Below are 22,022 nucleotides of genomic sequence, written 5' to 3' on the forward strand. Positions count from 1 at the left end.
TCTGAATCTGAACCTCTCCAGATTTTGAAGTGGGAAGAAAGATCCCAGCTCTTTTCTCTCCACATTGCCACATTTCACCACAAACCCCTGTATTTCACTCCCTTTAGAATCTTTTAGCTAGCTTCCCTACTTAAACAAGTATAGACTGAGCATTATTTTCCTGTAGGGGTTATGCAAAGCTTTATAAAATATGAATTGTCATGCAAAATGGCACATGTCTTATGCAATTCAAATGCTTTTCACCCTCCTGGGCATAATTACTGGGAAGAATGAAAAAAGCTTCCTTGAAACCATGAAACAGTTTACATCCCAAGCCCCTCCTGGTGCAAATGAAAGCAATTTTATTGCTGTTTCAGTTCTGATAAACACAGAGCAAATTAGACATCAATCAGCAAAAGCTTTGTTCATCTATGAGATGATTCCAGAGTGCCAGTACCTTGGTAATGAGGCCCTGTGTGGCACAAAGGAACTCAAGTTGGCTCTCAAACCCCTGGCAGAGGAACAGGCACACTGCACACCTCGCAAACCTGACTCCAGTCTTCTGTCCCTCTTTCGCTTCCAAGTGACACTGATGTGCAAAGTGAGATGGGCTCATCTGAGTTCATTCCTCCTGATTATTTTGTATCACCACAGGGTTACAAGCACAAAATCTGACAAGCAAAACCTGCAGTCATTTACCTAAGTCTAGGCGTGATCCTAAGTGGAGAAACAATCCAGTGGTTTCATATTAATCCTGACGGTTCAGAATTGATGAACAGTGAGCTGAAGGCCCTCCCAGGGCAAGTTCATAGCTTCGGGAGAGTTACTGCAAGGATAGATGTCCTTTCATCTGACATCATAGGAGTGTGTGATTTAATCCAGGGTTGGCAGTTCTGAGTGGTGGTTTGACGGTCAAAGGACCAATCTGACACCAAAATAGAAAAACCCTGCCAAAAGGCATTTGTTGTTCATTATTTTTCTCATAATCTTGGTCATTTCACTGCTCTGAGTCACCAAGGATGGGAACAAGTGGAAGGACCAAGGTGAGGGTGGGCAAAACCTGAAGCTGCATTCAAAGACTACATCTGTAACGCACAGCCTGAGGTTCATAAAACCTGGATTAATGTGGGCTGGGCCAGGCTGGGATCTGTTTGGTATTTTGTACCACCCAATCCTTTGTCTTATGAGCAGTGCTGGTCAGAAACATTCCCTTTTATCACCATAAACTACATCTGCTATGGTGAACCTCTGCTGTGATCCTTTGGATCCTAGCAAGGCTTTGATATGTTCTGCAGCACGTGAGAAGAGCAGAGTGAGGGCATGAGGTAACCAAGTGAGCAGGTCTCCTGAGGTATCACCACTGCATTTCCAAAAGAAAGTGGGTATTTCATCATTTAAAATAATACACTTTTCATATTCCCACCCACATTTTTGTTTGTTTGTTTAATTCCTCTTATACCTATTTTGTTGATTATTCTGAATTGATTTGATTTTGATCCTACCTAGTAAGAAACAATCACACCTGGAAATCTTGAAAGCTGCTGTTACACAGAACTGGCACCCATTTGTCATCATGAGTTAAGTGTACTGAAAATGAGATCTGAACTCTGCAAATGGCTCATCACTTTCCCTTGCCATGCCCCAATCTGCCGATCCAGACATGCACAGTTTGAGGGCACAAACGAGGGGATCAGTACATTTTCAGCTCTCCTGGCACCCATGAAAGCAGTCAGATGCACACATGGAGCTATCAGTAGATGGTGTGAAGTGAGTACCCCAGAGGGAGGAAAAATTATTTATGAAAAGTCCTGGATTTGCCATAATCCTTGTCTTGTCTCCATCTTATCTTCAGCAACACTGTCATTGACAAACCATCATTCCAGGAAGCTCCAGCTAGTCTTTTAATTTGTTTGGTGGCAGCAGTAAATTTGAGGTCTTCAGGTCTCTCCAAATACCTGATTCTGTCAGCCCAGAGTGATGAGGAGGTTTGTTGAAGAAGCTGTCCTTAATATCAATGGTTTATTTCTCGTTTTCTTACTAATACTCCCTCCTCCCTTTTTTGAAATTCTCTTTAGTCATTTAAAACTCAGGACCATTTTTCTCTTCTTATTGGGTTATTCACTTTAACCTTTTCAGTGTACTTCTGTGAAGCAGGTCATAACTTATCAAAGCTTTATAGCTCCTCTCTCTGAAGTTGTGCTTGTATTTACAACGAGTGGGTCAAAAATGACAGCTTAAAATGCTGTTCTTCTTAGCTGACTAACCAGTCTGGAGAACCTGACAGCCACCATGATTTGCTGGAAGCTGTGGTGAAATTCAGGCTGAGGTATCCCAATCTGACAGGGAGGACAGCACATCCAGGAGATGTACCAGGGCACCAGACCCCACAAAGAGGGACTAAGGGGACCTGCTCATGAGGAAACAGATGTTAAGTGGGAAGCAACCCAACACAGTTTTCTTCATGGTATCACAGAATATCCATTACAAAGTCTGTAGTTTAGAGTAGGACTAAGGAGAAGAAATCCCAGAAACTTTCACTGGGCATGATTCCCTTATGTTTTCTATTTAGAAGATTTAAGTCAAACTTTACTTGAGCTACAAGATTTTGCCAAATGGAAGCTCCCAGAGAGGGGAGTTACAGCTACAACTGTTTCAGATCATTTTCCTAACATGTTGGTATAGCTGAGGGGCCAGTCCTAGATACTTTGGGAAAGGAAGAGAAAACGATAGGTTTCCAGTAACTAGAGAAATTCAGACAATGCATAGTGTGTAGGGAGTGGCGTTCGGAAGATCTCGCGATGTACGGAAGGAATAGCTGTAGCCCTCCCTTGTTACGAGGTAAGGTGATGGATAGGCTTGTAATGTTAAGGGCACACCCACGAAGGAGGTACTTGGTGAGTGTATATAGGTGAGATACACAGTTTAATAAACGGACATTTTGTATCCATCATATTGGTGTTTGTACTGATGTCCCCGTGAAGGTCTTAACCTCCTGCAGCATTAGTCTGCGATCTGAGCGCCACTGATATGTGGATTGGCAGGTTTAATGAGGCAGGCTAATTGCGGTGTTGCAGTGTTAGTCTCTGCGACCTGAGCGCCACTGACACGTGGAGAGGCAGGTTCAAAGAGGCAGAGCTAACAGCAACAAATGGTGACCGCGACGTGATTTACGACATGATTTTGGGAAAAGATAAGCTGTGGCAGTCGGCGGTGCACAGCAGGAGGTGAGGAGCTCTACGCAGGACGAGAGACTCCGCGGCGCGCCATAGATGTCACAGTTAAGGTACTGAAAAGATGGGGTAAACAAAATAAGACTTCTGTGAAGTCGAGAACATTAAAAGCAATGCTACAAAGGTTGATAAGGCTCGGCGTTTTAGCAGAGCCGATAGACGGTATGAAGCCAGAGCTCTGGCCGCGAATAGAGGCGGAGTTAGCAGAGCAGGCGAAGTTAGGAAAGCCGGAGCATTTAATGGCTTGGGGGCAGGCAAATGTAATGATGAATGCTACCCCGGAGGAGCACTCAGTGAGCTCCGACGATGGGGAGGGGGAAACCGAGGTGCATAGGGGAGAACTAGCAGAAAAATGGAAGGCAGACATGCAGCGTTGGGGGGCGGAGATGTGGGAGGCATTGGCCTGTCAACCTTGCACAGCCTGTGAGAAAGTGCTAGGCTTTGATGAAAAACAGGCCTTGAAAGAAAGATAAGAGGCTGTTGAGCTATGCCGAGGTGGCAGGGAAAAACAACAGACAGCTGCAGCACTAAACTGTGGAAAAGTACTGAACCGCGAGAAGATGCTACCGCGAGAACAGCGCGTGATCAAGAGGGTGATTGGCCTGCAAGTGCGGAGTTGACGGCGGCGGCCCTGGGCCTTTCCAAGCCCCCCCCTCCAACGCCAGGAGCGGCAGTTTTTACAGAAGGTGCTGATGCTGGAATGCGACGTCCCTTGTCTGCCAAGACCACATAATCAATAAGCAATGGCTTTATATATTCTTAACAGTGTTTTGATGTTTGCAGCGTTTATCATTTTATGTTGTGTGAGTAATAAGTGTAAGAGACCTCCTTGTATGATTGTTTTGTGTGCATGAGACGCAGCCCAGCTGCAGCTGCGGAGTGTGGAGTTCTCTGACAGAGCACCTTAGTGCCCGCCTGCTGGGTCACTGGTGCTGCCTGTTTGTTTGGGCTGAGTGTTTTAAGTGTCACAGGTGAAATATCTCCTCTAGCAGGAGGCAGTAATTCTGTATTAATTGTTGTCTTGAATTTAGGTGCATACTCTGTGGGGAGAGTGCACCTTTGTACCATCTATCTAAGAAGGGTATTGTTATAAAAATTATCTACAACCTTACAGGGGTTGTTCGTTTTACCAGAGGTCAGACTTACTCAGCTTCTTTATTTTACTACAGCTGGGGTGACTCAGGATTTGGACCAGCACGTACCCCTCAAACATTTTGAGCTCAGACAGGGAGACAAAGTCGACCTCTGATAAAAAGTAACCTCACTAAAGCCGAAGAATCTGTTGAACTGACAGGCATTTTACATACTGGTGCGGATGTGACTGTAATATCTGTGAGCTTCGGTAACTCGAGTGCTTTTCAGGGTTGGTGGTCATGCTGTAACATTTCAAAGCAAAGATCTCATTCATGCAAGGAGCCCAGTAAACTGGGTAGCAAATATTTATGCATTTATATTGGAAACCCCTGCTACATCATGGGGTTGTGACTATATGGCTCAATGGGGAACTCAAATTGGATCAAATTTGTCTTAATTGCCACTGCAGCACAGCCCACCCTGAAACTAACCTGGAAAACAGAATCACCTGTGTGGGTGGGTCAGTGGCCCTCGCCAATGGAACAGTTGTGCCACCTTAATGATTTAATTCAGGAACAATTAAGTGCAGGACATCTCGTACCTACCACCAGTCCTTAGAACTCGCTGGTGTTAATTATTTGAAACAAAAGTGGTAAATGGTGACTTTTACATGATCTCCGACACATTAATGATGCCATGGAGGATATGGGTACATTACAGCCAGGCCTGCCCTCCCCAACAATGAGTCCCTGAAACTGGCATCTTGTAATAATTGATCTAAAGGATTTGTATTTACCATTCCCTTGCATCCAGATGATGCAGCTAAATTTACTTTTCTGTTCCCAGTATTAATGTTAGTGAACCTACAAGACGGTACCACTGTGTTGTTTTGCCACAAGGCATGAAAAATAGTCCCTCGATGTGTCAGTGGTTTGTTGCAAAGGCTTTGAGCCTTATTAGAATACAGGTCTCCCAGACTGTTTTATATATCATTATATGGATGACATCCTTATAGCAGCAGAAACACAGGAGATCATGGAAAAGGCTCTTGCTTTACCCAAAGACTCAGTATCTCAAATGGGGTGACAATTAGCACCTGAAAAGGTACAGCGATCATCACCACGGCAGTACCTGGAGTGGAGAATTTGTGAACAGACTAATGTCCCACAACAGGTTGAACTTAAAACTGATGTTAAGACTTTAAATGATTTACAGAAACTGTTACGAGCTATAAATTGGATACAGCTGTTGTTGGGCCTAACTAATGATGATCTGCATAGCTTGTTTGATATTTTGTGAGGAGATCCTTCGCTGACATCACCCAGAGTACTTACAGAGAAAGCAAAACAAGATCTCCACCAGGTAGCTAACGCCATCTCAGAAAGACAAGCATGGTGAGGTGTGCCTGGCCATCCGTATCAACTGATATTGTTTAATCTTTCAGGGCAGTCCTATGCTCTGCTGTTTCAATGGGATGAAACACTTAGTGACCCTCTTGTTATTATTGAATGGATTTTTTTTTTTTGTCACACCAAATGCACAAGATGGTCACTACTCATCCAGAAATGTTTGCCAAACTGATCATGAAAGGTGCCACCAATATTGTGTCACTTCTCGTCGCAGATACCAGATCAACAAGAAGTCCAGGGCAGGATTCAAGTCCTGGAAAGTGCTAACTGGGAAGGACCATATCCTTTAATAACCTGGGGAAGAGGTTATGCTTGTATTTTCACAGGTCACAGTCCCGGTGGTTACCAGCAAGCTGTGTGTGACCACACCCGAGGTGTGAGAGGCAGCTTTTGGTGGACACCCAGGAGCCGGCTGTGGATGCCCCTGTGCCAACAGTTCACGATCTCTTCAGCTGATCATTTAAGCAGAATGTATGGGTAATGCTTGCAACGGCAATAGGACAAAATATCTCTGTCCTTAATCACACTATGGTTGCCAACCTTTTTAAGAAAAAATGCTAACAGTAATTGTAACTCCTTAATGAAATATATAAACTTATTAGTTACCAGTAAAAGATATAGCTTAGATAAAATGTAGTTATTAATAAGGATGGAATGCTATAAGAATGTGTGTATTTAAGTTCCTTGTTTAGCAGTATCAAGAAGCAGGACCCCAAGTGTTTAACCTTATTAGAAACTCCCTTGGTTTTCCCCCTTGAGTGGAGGCCAGGCTCTGGGTGGAACCCAACAGGAGGATGAAATCAGATGTTTCCGCTCAAAGAAAATTGCCAGTTATTTTGGCCTGTTGATTTGGAGGCTGGACCTGCTTGCAGCGATGTTGGATGCCTCACCTACGGATGGACGCATCGCGTAGGATTTCCAGTTTGTGAGGAAGGGTACTCTAAATTCTCGCTGCATCCAGGGTTCCCCAGCAACTGCGGATCTGAATGTTAGTACCCCATTAAGTAAGTGTGTTATTCCGTATTTTCCTTATTGTTTATTTTTGTAGTATTTAGTCATATCCCTCAAAGTAGTGAAATTAGCCTACTCTTTTAACTAGTAACTGTAGCTGCTGTATTGTTTCTAGCCTTCTGTGGAACTATTTTGAATATGCTGCATTTTTTGAAGTTTCCCTAACCCTTAATTCACAAAGTCTTGAAATAAGTGTTTCAGGTGCTGCTGCAAAACCAAGAAAAGAGGATGTGGACTCAGACTAACAAATCTGTACAATGGTTAGAGGCCAAAGCAGTCCAAATGGCACTCCACCAAGAGGCAGAGAATCCTGTTAATATTGTTACAGACTCTTTATATGTTTATAAACTTGTACACAAAATGACAACAGTAGGATTTGTGCAGACGGAAGTGTCGACCTTGCTTTATGAAGCTCTACAACAGCGCATAGGGCAGGCCTTTATTACACATGTGAATAATCACCAATCCCTACCAGGTCCGATTGTAGAAGGCAATCATAAGGCTGACCAAGCGGCACGGAGTGTGTCATCATTGGACGCCGCAAAGAGTTTACATGCCTTTTTACACCTTGGAGCAAAAGCCTTAGCAAAAACATGTCATATTTCTCTGTCACAAGCAAAAAACATAGTGGCACTTTGTCCCTACTGTCAAAAAGGCCAACTGTGGGAGGCAGGTGTCAATCCACGGGGTCTCTCTTCCAATCAGATATGGCAAACTGATGTAACAACATGTGAATTGTTAAAACCAAATAAGTATCTCATAGTAACCATTGACACCTTTAGCTCTACAATAAACAGCCAGACACACTATTGTTCATTGGGAGGGCGTTATCGCCTTGTTAGGGAAGCCACAAGAGATCAAAACAGATAACGGCCCTTGTTTTGTTGCTAGACGCACAAAAGAATGGTGTGCATTGTGGGACATCAAATTAGTACACGGCCTTCCTTATAACAGTCAAGGACAAGCGATAGTGGAACGTGCACATCGCACCCTGAAAGCAAAGCTCCAACAGCTTGGGGAGGGGGAAGGTCATAGAGGGAAAATACCCATAGACTGCCAACAGGCTCTTTTGTGACGCGCTTTGTATACCTTAAATCATTTTGTTCGAGGCGATGAGTCTACACCTCCCCTGTGGAAACATTTTATACCAGCCCAGGCGACGAAAAACTATCCTTTGGTCCAGATCAGGGAACCGGGCGCGATAGCTTGGGAGTCGGAGTGGTCACTGAGGGTGTTTGGGTGTGGGTACACAGCAGTGGAAAAGGACGGCCTAATCAAATGGATACCCGCACGGTGTGTAAAACCTGATCTAACATAAGATGGAGTTTTGTGTTACAGCGTTGGTGGTGGATCACCCTCCTTGGTTGCGTGTTGCCAACTCACGCAGGATATTGGAGAGAGCGGGCACGAGAACATCACCGCGAAGACGTCTGTTTTCCTCTGGATACAGGGGCAGAATCTTGCTATGTCTTCATCACAGTCACCTTTGTAAAACCAGAATGGTTTGGGTGGCTTGACAACGTGTGGACTTAGATTACTAATTAGCTTAGTTGGGATTGGCTCATTTGGGGAATTATTGGAATATGTGGTGTGCTTCTTGCTACTTGTATCACCTTTACATGCATTAGTGCTGTAGTTTGTAGATTGTTTAAGAAGGTTAATGTTTTGTTCTTAGATCGACATATGGGTCTTGCTCATCACCACTTGGAACAGCACAATAATGACAATCAATCAGGAATAATGATGTTATAAAGCATGGGGAGGGGGAAATGTAGGGAGTGGCGTTCGGAAGATCTCGCGATGTACGGAAGGAATAGCTGTAGCCCTCCCTTGTTACGAGGTAAGGTGATGGATAGGCTTGTAATGTTAAGGGCACACCCACGAAGGAGGTACTTGGTGAGTGTATATAGGTGAGATACACAGTTTAATAAACGGACATTTTGTATCCATCATATTGGTGTTTGTACTGGTGTCCCCGTGAAGGTCTTAACCTCCTGCAGCATTAGTCTGCGATCTGAGCGCCACTGATATGTGGATTGGCAGGTTTAATGAGGCAGGCTAATTGCGGTGTTGCAGTGTTAGTCTCTGCGACCTGAGCGCCACTGACACGTGGAGAGGCAGGTTCAAAGAGGCAGAGCTAACAGCAACAATAGTGAAGATCAGTTCTCAGCATAAGATGGACAGGAAAAAAAGGACTATTGCAGCCTAATAGCAAACACACAGCACATAGGACAAGAGGTTTAGTCTCATCTTCTCATGTGTGCACACGTAATTCATACACTAATTGCTGCCTATTGTCTCAGCACATGGTCTCATTGTCCCCAGAGTACCAATGTCCAGGCTGCAGCTCCCTCCCACTCACAGCACATCCTTTATTCTGTGCAGAGCTCCGTGCTTCGCTGTGCAAACCCAGTCCACAGCTAGGATGTGTCAGGTGTTAGAATGCATTTGGATGGGGTTGTCTCTACACGACAATTCATAATTGAGTTTGACCATTTGGGTTTATTTCAGCTCTACTTGGCAGTTTTGTTACTCTACTAAGTGTCCTCAGGTCCAGTGGTCCAATGTAGATTTAAATGAAAAAGATTTACATTATCAAAGTCCTACAGATCAATCAATTTTTCTCCATGGTGATTTCTGGCTCTTCTGTAGCTATACCTGTCTGACAAAGACTGTGGGGTTAACTACATATTTTTACAAGATTACATCCTTCTTTTGGTGGAGTGGTCTTGACCATCCTCTGGTTCAGAGCACAAATCATTCTTTTCAGCTTCTTTGTCATTTTTTAGCTTGATGTATAAAGAGTTTTGATAGCCCCTGCAAAGTTGCCATTACAGTAGGCTGCCCATGAATCTACTCAATGGCTCTGTGCATCTAGTGAATTTTGCTGACATTTTTCCCCCTCTTGCTTTAGATGATTGGCACTGCAGTGATGCATTTTGGAAATGCACACAAGTGGAGCTGATTTTCAGACCTGACTGGAAAATTTAATTCTTAAAGTTGGATTTTTTTTTTTTTTTTTTTTAATATCTCATAACTAACATGGAAAATTTCCTCTGAAGAGCTTTGATCTGGAAGACAGATTAAGTAAGAAGAGACACCTACAAAACACTGCAAGAATAGCCTCCATAGATGAGTTGTTGAATGAAGAATAAGAAAAGGTCAGATAGATTGATGCTGGGCTCTTGTTTTTGCTGATTAGGGTTATCAATTAAACTCAGAGACCAGATTGAAAAGAGCAGACATATTTTACTAGAAATAACTAAATAATATAACAGAATAATACAGAAAACATACAGTAAGAAAAGACAGAATAGTGCACTTAAACAAATAGGAAAATACAGGGTAATGCATCAAATCATTACTACCTGAGAGAGAGAATAGTGATTAAGGAAGATCCATCCCCACTCGCACCCGTTCCCACCATCCAGACCCGCAGGCGCTGGGCAGCCCCGGGTGCAGCGAGGATTTGTTGAGCCTGTCCCGGGGAGTGGGAAATCCTACGCGGGGCGTCCACCCGTAGGTGAGGCACCCAGAGTCGCTGTGAGCGGGTCCAGCCTTATGTACCAAAAATCAGCAAGGCAGAATAGCTGGCACCTTTGTTTTAAGTGGAAATATCTGGTTTCAATCTCACATTAGATTCCCCCAGAGCCTGGCCAGGGCTCAAGGGAGAAGCTAAGGGAGTTTCTCTGCTTATCTGATCGGATTATGCGCAAGGTCTCACATCAGGCCTCGAGGACAGGCACCTGCCTCCATGACTCTGTTATTCTATTCACATACAAAGAAAGGGAAAGATACATTCAAGATAGCTCCATCCTCCATGCATATTTCACTAATGATTACATACTGAGTTAGCAGTTTTGGTTCAGGGCCTGTTGTTCAGGCTTCAACACTTCCACCTTTTACATCAGGATAGGTGGTTTGTTATAATTTAGCACAATTCCTAATAGCACAATGGTTATCAGTTATAAAATATACAGGATCCATCTATAGGTCAACTCTGGCTTGGGCCTATTGTCCAAGCCTTAGCACTTCAGCTCTGCAATCAGGGAAACCATCCCTTGAAGACTAAATTATTAAGGGTCCTTTAGCATACAAGGATATTAAATTATTTTACAAAATCTTGTCCTACGTTTGAATACCTTGTAGGGCCAGACTTTTACAAAACTGTTGGAATGGAAAAAGAAAAGTGACCTTTGTCTGAGATTTTCTGTGTCCAGCAGCTCAGCTGGAACAGAAGCCCTAAGCAGGCTGCCTGATGCCCAGAAATCCCGTACAAAGCATCACTGTTCATACCCAGATCAGCTGCCTGCTGGATGCCTGATGCATCCAGGACACATCTCATTCACTGAGCTGTGTGTGTGCTGATTGCCTTCACGATTTTCCACATGAAATGTGGGAGCATTGCTTTGATCATTTAATATATGAGCACACAGACAAGCTACCATAGTAGCTGTAGAGCAGAAATATCCTGTCTGCATTTGCTTCCAAAACAGGCATCTTCTTCCGTTAATCCTGTTGCTTCAATTGTCCCACTTTTACCCCTTCTTTCCTGAGGGGTAAGCAAGTGTACATGGGCAGGAGGCCTCCAGCTCCCCTCGTGTTAGCTGTCGGAATGCTGGGATGTGTAGTTTAGGTGGATTTTGTGGGCTCCTTCTGTCATCAGCAGACATCAGCATTTCCAGGAGGGTAAGTCATTCCCACCGAACATGTGCCTCACTCCCTCTTTCTATTAACTACAGATGGTGCTGTCACTACTCATCTGGACAACACACCCAACATTTAAAGAGGTAAAGTTTGGTAAGACATGTCCTACCCTGGCTCTGGACTAATGAATATTGTCATGCCATGACGCTGCTCGCTGCATGTCATTTATCACATATTATATTCCCACTTCCCCAGCGGTGAAACAGAAAATTCTTCTTCCCCCTCTATCTTTTTTCACACCCTGTCAGTGTAATCTCGAGATTGCTGGAGTTGAGATGGTCTAGTAGTTATTCCTGCTGCATATGAACCACATTTAGGACATGATACTATCATCTGAGTTGAACTCCATAGGAAACAGTAATATAAAAAAGGTTTACTATAATAACAAAATGATACATGGAAGAATAAAGCATGACACTGTTCTAATGTCTCCTGGCCAGGCAGATTTTATCTACAATGATTGTTTTTTGTGCAGTGATTAAATATGGAAGGGGATTGTTTCACTTCTCTCCTTCCTATCTTAATTCCCTTCTTTACTCAGTATTAGGTCATCGATCTATTTCTCATAACCAGGTATCTTCTCGTAAGAAAGTATCCCCTAGAACACCTCTTCTCAAGAGCAACTTCTTAAGAACAAGAAGGTGTAACACCCACCCCAAGACCTCTGCTATACCTTGTAGCCAGCACTGGGTATGGACCTCATGCTGACAGTACTGCCATCCTGGATTCTAGAAAGGCTGAGTCCTTGCTACAAGGGAATGGCATAAATACACAGACAAGGCTGACATTTTCCTCTGGTTAGGTATATGGGCTGCATGCTATTCTCAGGGCGGGAGAGGTAACATTTTCACTGCTGATCAAATCACTGTTACAAACCAGATCCTAGGATCAGCCCCAAGTTGAGTGGATATTAAGAGAAGGAGATGTATTTCCCTTCTCAACCTAGAAATTCATCCATGTCCTAGGAAAGAAAGAGGAATCTCTGCTTGAAATGCATCAGAAATCTTCTTGACAAGTCAACTGATGCTAGGCTATCTGTGCCAGGCCTGGGATTGAACAACAGCAACACTAAGTCACCTCAGTCAAACACTTCCAAAACTTACCACAGACAGATGCTGCTGTTGATCTAAAGAAACAGTTCCTGACCTCCCAGTGCAGGCTACAAATCTGTTTTCCAGAATTTCACAATATTTACTAAGGCACCTTTGCTTCTGTTTTATAAAGAAGAATGTTTCTTGTCCTCTGGGCAGCACAGAAAGAAAACCTGTCAAATACCCGCAGTAGTTGTCCAAAGAATTCCTGATTCCTATTTTCAGCTTACCGTGTGACTCTGGGCAAATCATGATGTCTCTGCATGGTACCAGTTTAGCAAAACACGAAAGCATGTGCTTATGTGCTGGGGAGCTTTAGTGCTTCGCTGAATCAGAGCCAGTCTGCTCCACTTTCTCTCTCATGGCATGAGGACAATGATGCCACCTCTCTGTATAAAGAATCCTTAGGACTTACAGATTAACTTTTCCCTAAGGAGAAAACATTCATGTTAGTCTGGCTCCAGCTGTGATTACTTCAAAGGTAAAGGTAGAGTTCCAGCAATATTTCTGCATGTCACTGTAGCCTAGTTGGGGTCCCAGTTCAGTGAAATACAAGACAAGACACCTTCAGAATTGACAGAGCAGTAACAGGCCCTAAAATGTGAACCAGGATTGATCCCACTAGTGCAAACCTGAACGACATTAGCAGAATACGCTGCTCTTCTCACAGAGAGGAGCATAATAACGTTAGGATTCCTAGAAGTCAAAAGGCACCACCAGGCTGCTTGAAACCCTGGCACATAGAGCTGCATTCAGGATTTGGGCTTCAAGCAGTGATGGCAGAGCACAGACCTCTGCCAGGACTAAACCCAGGTCTTGAGAAGGTGTCGTCAGGCAAAATCAAGCCGTGCAGTCTCTGGAAGCGTACACTCTTCTTTGCCCATGATTTGGGCTAAAGTGTGGAATGGACGCCTTCCACATCACCCTATTATCCAAACACCCCTGGCTGCCTCTTCTGATTTCTTCCCTTGTTTGCCAAAACAAACCATGGAGTTTATTTCTTCAACCCACACAGAGCTAACTTCAGCCTTGTTCTGCATTAAATCATGCAGCATATGGAGATACAATTCCAAGCCATCTGGATTATCATTAGCCATCAGGTGTTGGGCTCATTACACCTAATATAAAGAAAAAGGATAATTAAATGGGGGGGAGGGAATTATATTCCACTCACAGCATTGCTGCATTATCAATCCCTTCCTGCCCCTTTTGGCTATATGACCAAAGCACTTTTTTGCAATATGCAACATTAAAACCATTTGCAAAAGGCGGAAGTAAAGATGAGTGAACCTCCTTAGCCTGAGCAGATGTTTTTCATTAGAAAATAATTTGTCAAAAGGTAGAGAGACTCATACTACTAATTTTCAGAACAGCTTCTTTCACTTTGGAGAGTAACTAGACTCAATTTAATTGCAAATGGGCTGCATGGTCCCCAGAATAAGGAAAGGAAAATCAACGTGAATGTGTGCTATTTTTTTAATCAAAATCTTTCTCAAAATAAAGGACTTGTGTCCTATTTCCCCTGGGACAATTGCTGATTTCTGATTTAACCTCATAGCTACTCGTTATCTGTCTTCTGAGATAAAGCAACATTTAAGGATACTGGAGAGAAACAACAGGAAGAACTTTACTGCATCCATGTTGTAAGTCCATGAGCTAAAAAGTGGCTGTTAATCCTAGAGAGGAGACAGTACATTTTAAGAAGTGGAGACTACACTGGGCAGAGACAGAACAAGCTTCCACATGGAGAGAGAGAGGTTCTGATGCTGCTTCTCATCTGCTGGGTGAGGTGGGACCAGGCTGGTCCTCTGCTTCAGTTTATCCTCTGGTGTAATTAGACTGTGAGTTGTTCAGAGGCAATCATGGTCTCTTCCAGGGAGCCTCTGACGCAGTAAGACACCATTCTGCATTAGGTTCTCTCAGCAGTGGCAAAACACAAGTATTAATAATTGATCCAGCACAGTTAATATCTGGCAGACAGGAGCAAAACAAACATGAGGAAATTGGAAATCTAAAACTATGTTTCAGAGCTGAGCCCTGTGGACAGAATTGTATTTATTTGTAGCCCCTTGCATTGAGAAATGCTGGTATTGGCTTCCTGCAGGCACAAAAATGTGTAACTCTGTATAAATACATTACACGTGTATGTGGCTCCTCTGTTCCCAAAGGAGTACGTAATCCTGCCCACGGTGTAAGCACCTGCTCTGTGCATTTGCTGAATCACAACAGTGCCAGGCCAGGGGCTGGTTTTTCTTTTCCTTCCGCAGCTACTTATAAATCAAATGCCAATGAAAAGAGCCAGCCCAAATAAACAAGCACTCCGAGTTGAAGTCAAGGAACTGGGTGTTGATGGAAAGGACTAAGACTAAGGCGACTGCTGGAGAGTCCCAGCCTGTACTGCTTGTGCCCATGGAGGTTCCTTATTTCCTGAAGCCAAAGACTGTGTGACCTGCATCCATAACAAGCCATTGAAAAAACAAAAAGTCCCCACCAGTTCTTGGCTTGAGCTTTCCAAGGCTCAGTGTGTAAACTTTAAACTGTAAGGGATGATTCTTCCTTCTTCATTCCTAAAATCATGAGACTTTACCTCCACTGAAGAATGAATTCCTCTTGATAACACTGGGTTGCTTTGAATTCCCCTCAGGGCCTGCCCTGGGAGCGAATAACAAGACTCCCGCTGACTTCCAGGAGCCAGGATTTCCCTTCAGAACATTTTCAGGACATTCTTACAATGTAAAATGAAGCACACCACTTGTACTGACAGAGACATGCAGTATACCATCCCTGGTATGGTTACAGTCCCATCTTGTGCACATGCTTCATCAGGCCACAGCTATTCCCATGGAAAACGAGCATAATCCACCCTGCTATTAGCAGTTCTACTGTGGGATGAGTTTGTTCGCCCTTAAGCTGGTCTAGTTCTAGCAGTACAGAAACAAAAGCACACTCTTAATATCTACTCATTATTGCTCAGCTCAGAAAAAAGAGCCACTACCCTTATCATCATTCTGCAGATTAGGAAACTGAGGTATGTTGTCTGTGCCCCTGTTACAAGCAACTTTTCTTTCCCATATGATGCAACTTGGTGCTGCAACAGAACAGAGTATGTGTCATTCGTCCAAGTCATTCTGCATGGCTGCACTTTTAACCACCAACATTGCAAAGGTAACAAAAAAAACAGATTGTAATTTAAATGGCACTGGTTTGTTCAAAGATATGTGATTTTAATAACAATAGGTACATATTAATGGTTGGGCTACATGACCTTCAAGGTCTTTTCCAACCTAGATGATTCTGTGATTCTGTGATATATTTGGGAGATTTTTGCTGACCAAAGTAACCTGTAATTTTTAAAGACAAAAACCCACTACTTAGACTTTCAGAGAGTAATTCCAATTTTCAATGAAATGTTACATCAAAACATATTGCACTGGTTGTTTATTGTTAAAGTTTTGTGGATTTTTTTTTCTTTAATTTTCAAAGGCTTTATCTTACAGTTTCAGAGGTTTCTTCTTTTTTCATGTATTACTTTCTGAAGATGGAGATACAGTTCAGGACTGGATATTTTCTCCACAGGTGCAGGTTCTATTTCAACAGTATTTTATTTGGAAATTAAAATGTGTGTTAAAGAAAAGAGGCCTGAATTTTATGAAGCAAACAGGAAACAGATAATTATGGAAAATAGTTAAAGATGAAGCTTTATGCACCTGCTGAATCTCCCCAGATCTGTAATGATGCCCTGCAAGCCAGTGTTTGGCTGCTTAATCAACCCACGGAGATTTTGCAGGTCTGTAAAAATGGGGCAGAAATCTCAAGAGAATTTCTGTTTCTGAGTCTGGCTTGATGCAAAACAGAGTTGCATAAAGATGAGAAATGTCACGGGAAAAAAATATCCGAACATTTCCCACCACTGCTTAAGTTCCATTCAAATCTGTACCCAGATCTAAATTTCAAACTTCCTAAAATTCTGAGGTATTTAAATCATCTCATTATATATTTAACTTTTCTGCCATGTGTGATAAAAACCACCAAAGCCGTGCTTATAATGTCTAGGGGGCCTTCTTGGAAATGGACACAAAGCATCAACATCTCATCCCAGCTCTGGGAATATGAAATAACTCCTCTTATCCAGTCTTAGCAGACAGTTCTTCCCCTCTTCATGAAGACTCCTGAGCCTAATTAGGGAAATAAACAAAAGAACTTTTATCATGAGCCGAGGAAGGCTGCTACGGGGGTTGATACCTGGTCATACCCTGAGCTCAGCCAGCTGTCCCCGTGCTGTCAGTCAGCGTGGCTGACACCGGGCTGAGGTCGTGTTAACTCCCCCACCACGGCTGGCTCACGGCTGCTCTGCCATGCGGGGTGGTCCTTGCTAGTGCTGGGGCAACGCAGATCCCTCCCTATTTGCATGTCTATAAACCAGGGATTTTCTGTAATATATACACATATAAATAAGAAAATACATATATATACATGCACATATACCAAAGCATGGTATGTCCAAGACACAGACAGACAATATTTTCCTCCAAATCACTTTTGCACCTGTAGCTTCCCTGTTTCTAAATTTCCATCCTCTGCTTTCTATTGGCTTCCTCTTTCTGTGACTGCTTTCCTGTCCTAATTCTGGATAACCAGGTACTTCTTCCCAACAGCTGTACTTTCTCTTATTTTTGTGGGGGTTATTGAAGGAGTGCCTGCAAACTAATTTGCAAAAAACGTAGTTTTAAAGAAGTGAGAGCTGTTTGAGCTCAAGCTATATCAAGTTCTTATCTCCTTTACCCCTACCAGCTCTCTGCTTTGCAGATTGCTGTGTGTGTATCATGCAGTGTAGACTTCTAGGGAATCTGGCTTTTTTATAGGAATCAACAGCCAAGCAACCGAACCCTACTGGAATAAAATGGATGTTGGCCCCTGAGTTCCTCAGGCTTCTTTGAGATGAACATCAGTGCCTGAGAATGAGGAAGCTGTGAGTAAGCCAACGTCAGCCTGACCAACAGCAGGACAGAGCGAGCTGTTTCCACAACCAATGCCTTACACCTCACTGTTCCAGCCACCAACAAACTGAGCTGTTCACAGATGCTATTTCTGCACATCCACATTTCTTTCAAACTCTTGCAATACTTTTCTCAGCCCCTTTTGATCTGCCTGCCCTGGCGCCAATATCCACGCTGGTTGCCAGGGACATTTCTTACTGATTTTTAAAAAGCTTCTGCTTGCCTACAATATAGCGCTATAATAGCCTAGCTCTGGAACTTATCTTTTATTTTCTTTTTATGTTCCCAGGCTGTTCTTGAGGCACATCCTTCTAATTTATAAGTTTGTCCTACAAAAAAATAAAATAAAGTAAAATTGGAAACATTTGTAGCTAGAACTGTCAGTATTTATGCCTCACAGTTGGCAGAATCTCCTTCTGATTGCTATTCAATGGTTTGAATCTCTTCAGAGATGTGTAATAGAATTCCAGTTTTAATCAGGTTGGAACTGCAAAGCATCCTAGGACATCACTGGCCAAACACCCCCAGAGAAGTATTTATGTTGTTGTAACACCATAATCATCCATCAAATACTAGATGTTAATAATAGCATTTAATTTGAAAATGGAGCTTTGTTTTTATGTTATTTCTATGTGTTTTATGCAAGCAGGAAAGGCTAATTATCTCCATTTAGGAGAGGCAGAAACCGAGGACATACTGCAGAGCAGGGATTTGAGCCTTATTGTGATCTTTGTTCACTGTCTGGTGGAAGTGAAATGTATCTCCAGCTTCAGGCAGACAGAAGAGACTTCAGATGGCACCTAATACTTGTGAAATCTAGCCCCAGCTCTGCCACTGGGAGCTTCAACAAGCCACACCACCTCAGCATTTCTTGATTAAAGTGGACAGCAGTGCAAGGGAGAGGGTACAAACAGCACCTTTTTGTTAGGGAATTAGATGTTGCACCTCTGTGTTCATGTTAACTCCAATACTAGTCTTTAAGCACAATTCTTAAATTCGTTTATTTGTTCTCCCTCTTTGGCTTTTCGACATGGACACAGTCACCAAGTGCTCGATTTCCTTGTTGTCTCCAGTACTGGGTTTTTATGGTGAGATCCTGGGGCCCATCCTGTTTTGGAGGGGCTATAGAGTCTTCTTCTCCCCTGATTGTTTTCTGTAGTGCTGTAATATTCAGACACGTCAAACAAAAGACAATGAAAGGGCAAGAAAATGACTAAGTGGTGGTGTTAGCAACAGGCTACCAGCAGCCCAGGCCAGGCACTTGTTGGCACAGAAAATCTCCCTCTTGTGTTCGGAAGCACAACCTGAGTTAGGCTGTGCTCTGACATGGCATTTCCAGCTGTGCCACCCATGGGCACCACTGCGGCCTGCCCTGCCTCACCACGCTGTCCCTTCACCCTCCTCCTGTGCCCGCCCGCGAGCTCTCTGCTGTACAGAGGAGCTGTTCTGGACCCACAGCAGTAATGAAAGCTGTGTACGGAAACACAGCAAATCTCTGCACTCCAGGGACAAGGAAAGGAGTCATCGATCAAAGTCTTAACTCCTTCAGCAGGCTTGGAAAAAATTAATAGCATAAAACCTGTAAATTCACTTGAGCACCTCTGGTACAGAGTCGAACAGTGGCTGTGTCAGCTTGTGACTGAACAGACCCACTGGAGCCCTGCAGGGGTCTCGGCTAACAGCCTGCTTCTGGCAAAGGAGAGGAATGGAATGAAACAGGCAGATGTAGAGAGATGAAGCTTCCCATTGCATTTAAATTCTCAGTGAAGTTGGGAAGCATGTTGTATTTCACATGGAGAGTGATGGATCTTGCAGTAAACTGCCAGTGGAGGCTGACATCTTCAGCCCCAGGATAGGTCTTTGCCTGGAAGTAAAGCCTTCATGTTCTTTAGAAGGGCAGGTAGGAGCTCTGACTTCAGATGTCTAGAAGTTAGATGTCTAAGACTGATCTACTCGCTCTATGCACCTTTTACAGTCAGGGGAGAGAAAAGTGAGTCATCTCTTCCCAAGACATGCTGCTAAGCCAGGTCCAGTGAATCACCTTGAGGAGCTTGTTTCTCTCCATTGAATATAAAAAGGGTCTGGAAAGAGTGGTTCATGTTTTTTATTTGTCTTTTAGATACCAAAGCAGTGAGATACATTCCACCTTAAAATTGACCACTCCCTCTAGCCTTGAAAGTCTGCATAGCAGTGGGCACATCTACCTGATCCAACTGGTTCCCTTTGTGTTTTACTCCAGGACTCCAGTCTTCCACGCTAAGCAGATGTTCAGTCCCTGAGACCCAGCATAGCATGGACCAACTCGTTACACTGGTGAGGGAAGCAGGACACTGAACTCAGGACAGTGAATTTCAGAGCCTGAACCCTGGGGCTGGCTGGATACAGCAGTCTGGGTACAAGGACCAGAGCTTGCTCTTTCACATGGATAGCAAAGCCATTGTAGTGTGAAAGAAGAGGAGTGAGGCTGTATTTTCAGAACAGGAAGATGCTTCTTCCAGACTTACTCCTAAGTGCCAACACCCATTTAGCGGACAGGAGTGCAGAGTCTCACTGAAGGTGTGAGAGGCTGCTGGGCTGTCAGCTCCTCTCCACTCTCCAACTTGGTTTGCTCTTCACCCTGCTGGGAATCTTGCCTCTAATTGCATCACTACTGACACGAGGGCATGATGTATCCCTTGAGTTCATCCATGAGGAGTCCCAAAATTCTTGCTTTAAAAGGGAAATTGCTAACAATTTTTTATAATGCAAGAGAAGTGCAAAAAAAAGGTGATCCATTATTTAGTATTGCCTTTATTTCTATACACAACATGTTCACAGCATGCTGTGTCACTCAGACCTCTAGAATAAACAGGAAAATGTGAATGAGGAAAAATTACTCTAGGCCTAGTCCAACTCCTAGTCAGTACAGTGCTCGGGGATCTCAGTGATCCCTAAGACTGGGAACAGAAATTAAAGTAACAGGGTGACCAAAACAGAAGCCTGGGAGCTAAATTCTGTTCTCATTCAACCAGCTGTAATGGGCATTGCTGATTCCAGCATGTGTGTTGGAATTAATCACCAAGTGCACAGACACTGCTCCAGAAAGGCCTTCATGAAAGTAGATCCCTGCAGGAATCCCAAAGGCAGCCCTGCAAGATCCTTGCAGGAATCCCAAAGGCAGCACTGCAAGATCCCTGCAGGAATCCCAAAGGCAGCACTGCAAGCTGCCAACACCAGGGCATCTCCTCTCCCATCCATCCCTGCAGCTGCTCAGCTCTGCAGCAGCTCAGGCACTTCTGGAGCACAGTAATCAAACCCAAAACCAAACCAAACCAAACCCCAACAGTGTTAGGAAAGGAAAGGATGTTTAAATCCTGCAGAAAATGCTGTGATTTCATAAACTGACCCATGCTAGAAGGGGGGTGGATTCAGAACTTATGAAAGTTTCTGTGAAAAAGAAACATACTTGTCTGTGAGCTAAGATGAGTGCATGGCAAAGAGGGAGGGGAACGGAAGAGGTAACCAATACTGACACAGAAAATCCACAGGGACGGACTCGGTACTTGCTTAGTCCCATTCCTGCCCAAATGCTAAAATCACACTCTGACCCAATCTGTCTCTCTTCTCCAACGACAAGAAAGAAGTATTTAAGGTTCCACTTTCCCAGGCTATAGTACAACAGGATAGTGCTTTGAAAAAACAAGCTGAAATAACAATTTATTAGACAATCTAGGCTCAAGGCTTCTATTTGTACGGACTAGACCCAGACTCAAGAAATCCTTCCAGTGCAGCTTCTTCCAAAATTCACAGGTCCCCATGGAAAACGCTCATTTTAATTGAATACAATGCAAAACAGGGCAGTTTTCTCTACCCAAGAAGAGAGCAAAGCCCACAGGCCGTCAGTGCCATTGCATTTTGGGGATGACATCTTCAGACACTGATGCTTCCTCTCCAACTCCCAACCTTCCTAAACTGCTTTTGCTTCAACTGTGAGGAGAAAGGGATTAGCTGTCATCTGGAGGAATGGATGCACCCAAGGTTTTGTGTAGCTGCAGCAGCAGGAGACAGCAAAACTGGATTAAAAAATCTTGGCAATTTTTATTTTAGCTTCTTTTAGACTGAGAGATATAAATAAAAAGTAGCATCTCAACAAAAGAGAGGTGCTAAGACTGCTACTGACCACCTAGTATGAATTGGCTCCCGAGACAATCTGTTCTAAGACAGTTACACTATTACAACAAGTATTACAATTAATGAGGCCAAGTCACCTAGAAGAACCTGACAGGAAGATATCTAATGACAGATCCCTGTTTACTAAAACCATTTGTATGCATGTCGTTGGGAAAAGTGCAAAGGCAGTGTGTGCATGCATGCGTACAGCCAGCTGTGTATGTCTGTGAAGGTTTTAATGTGCACTGGTGTAGTTGGGGTCAGTGAAAAATGGGAATGATTTGTGTTACCAAGTTAATCCTCTTGTCCCAGGACAGCATGAGCTCTGCACACCATTCCTGCCAGCTGTTTGTTTAACCTGCAGACTTCACTCAC

The sequence above is a fragment of the Strix aluco genome, chromosome 15 (genome assembly GCF_031877795.1).
Source record: "Strix aluco isolate bStrAlu1 chromosome 15, bStrAlu1.hap1, whole genome shotgun sequence".
Lineage (NCBI taxonomy): Eukaryota > Metazoa > Chordata > Aves > Strigiformes > Strigidae > Strix > Strix aluco.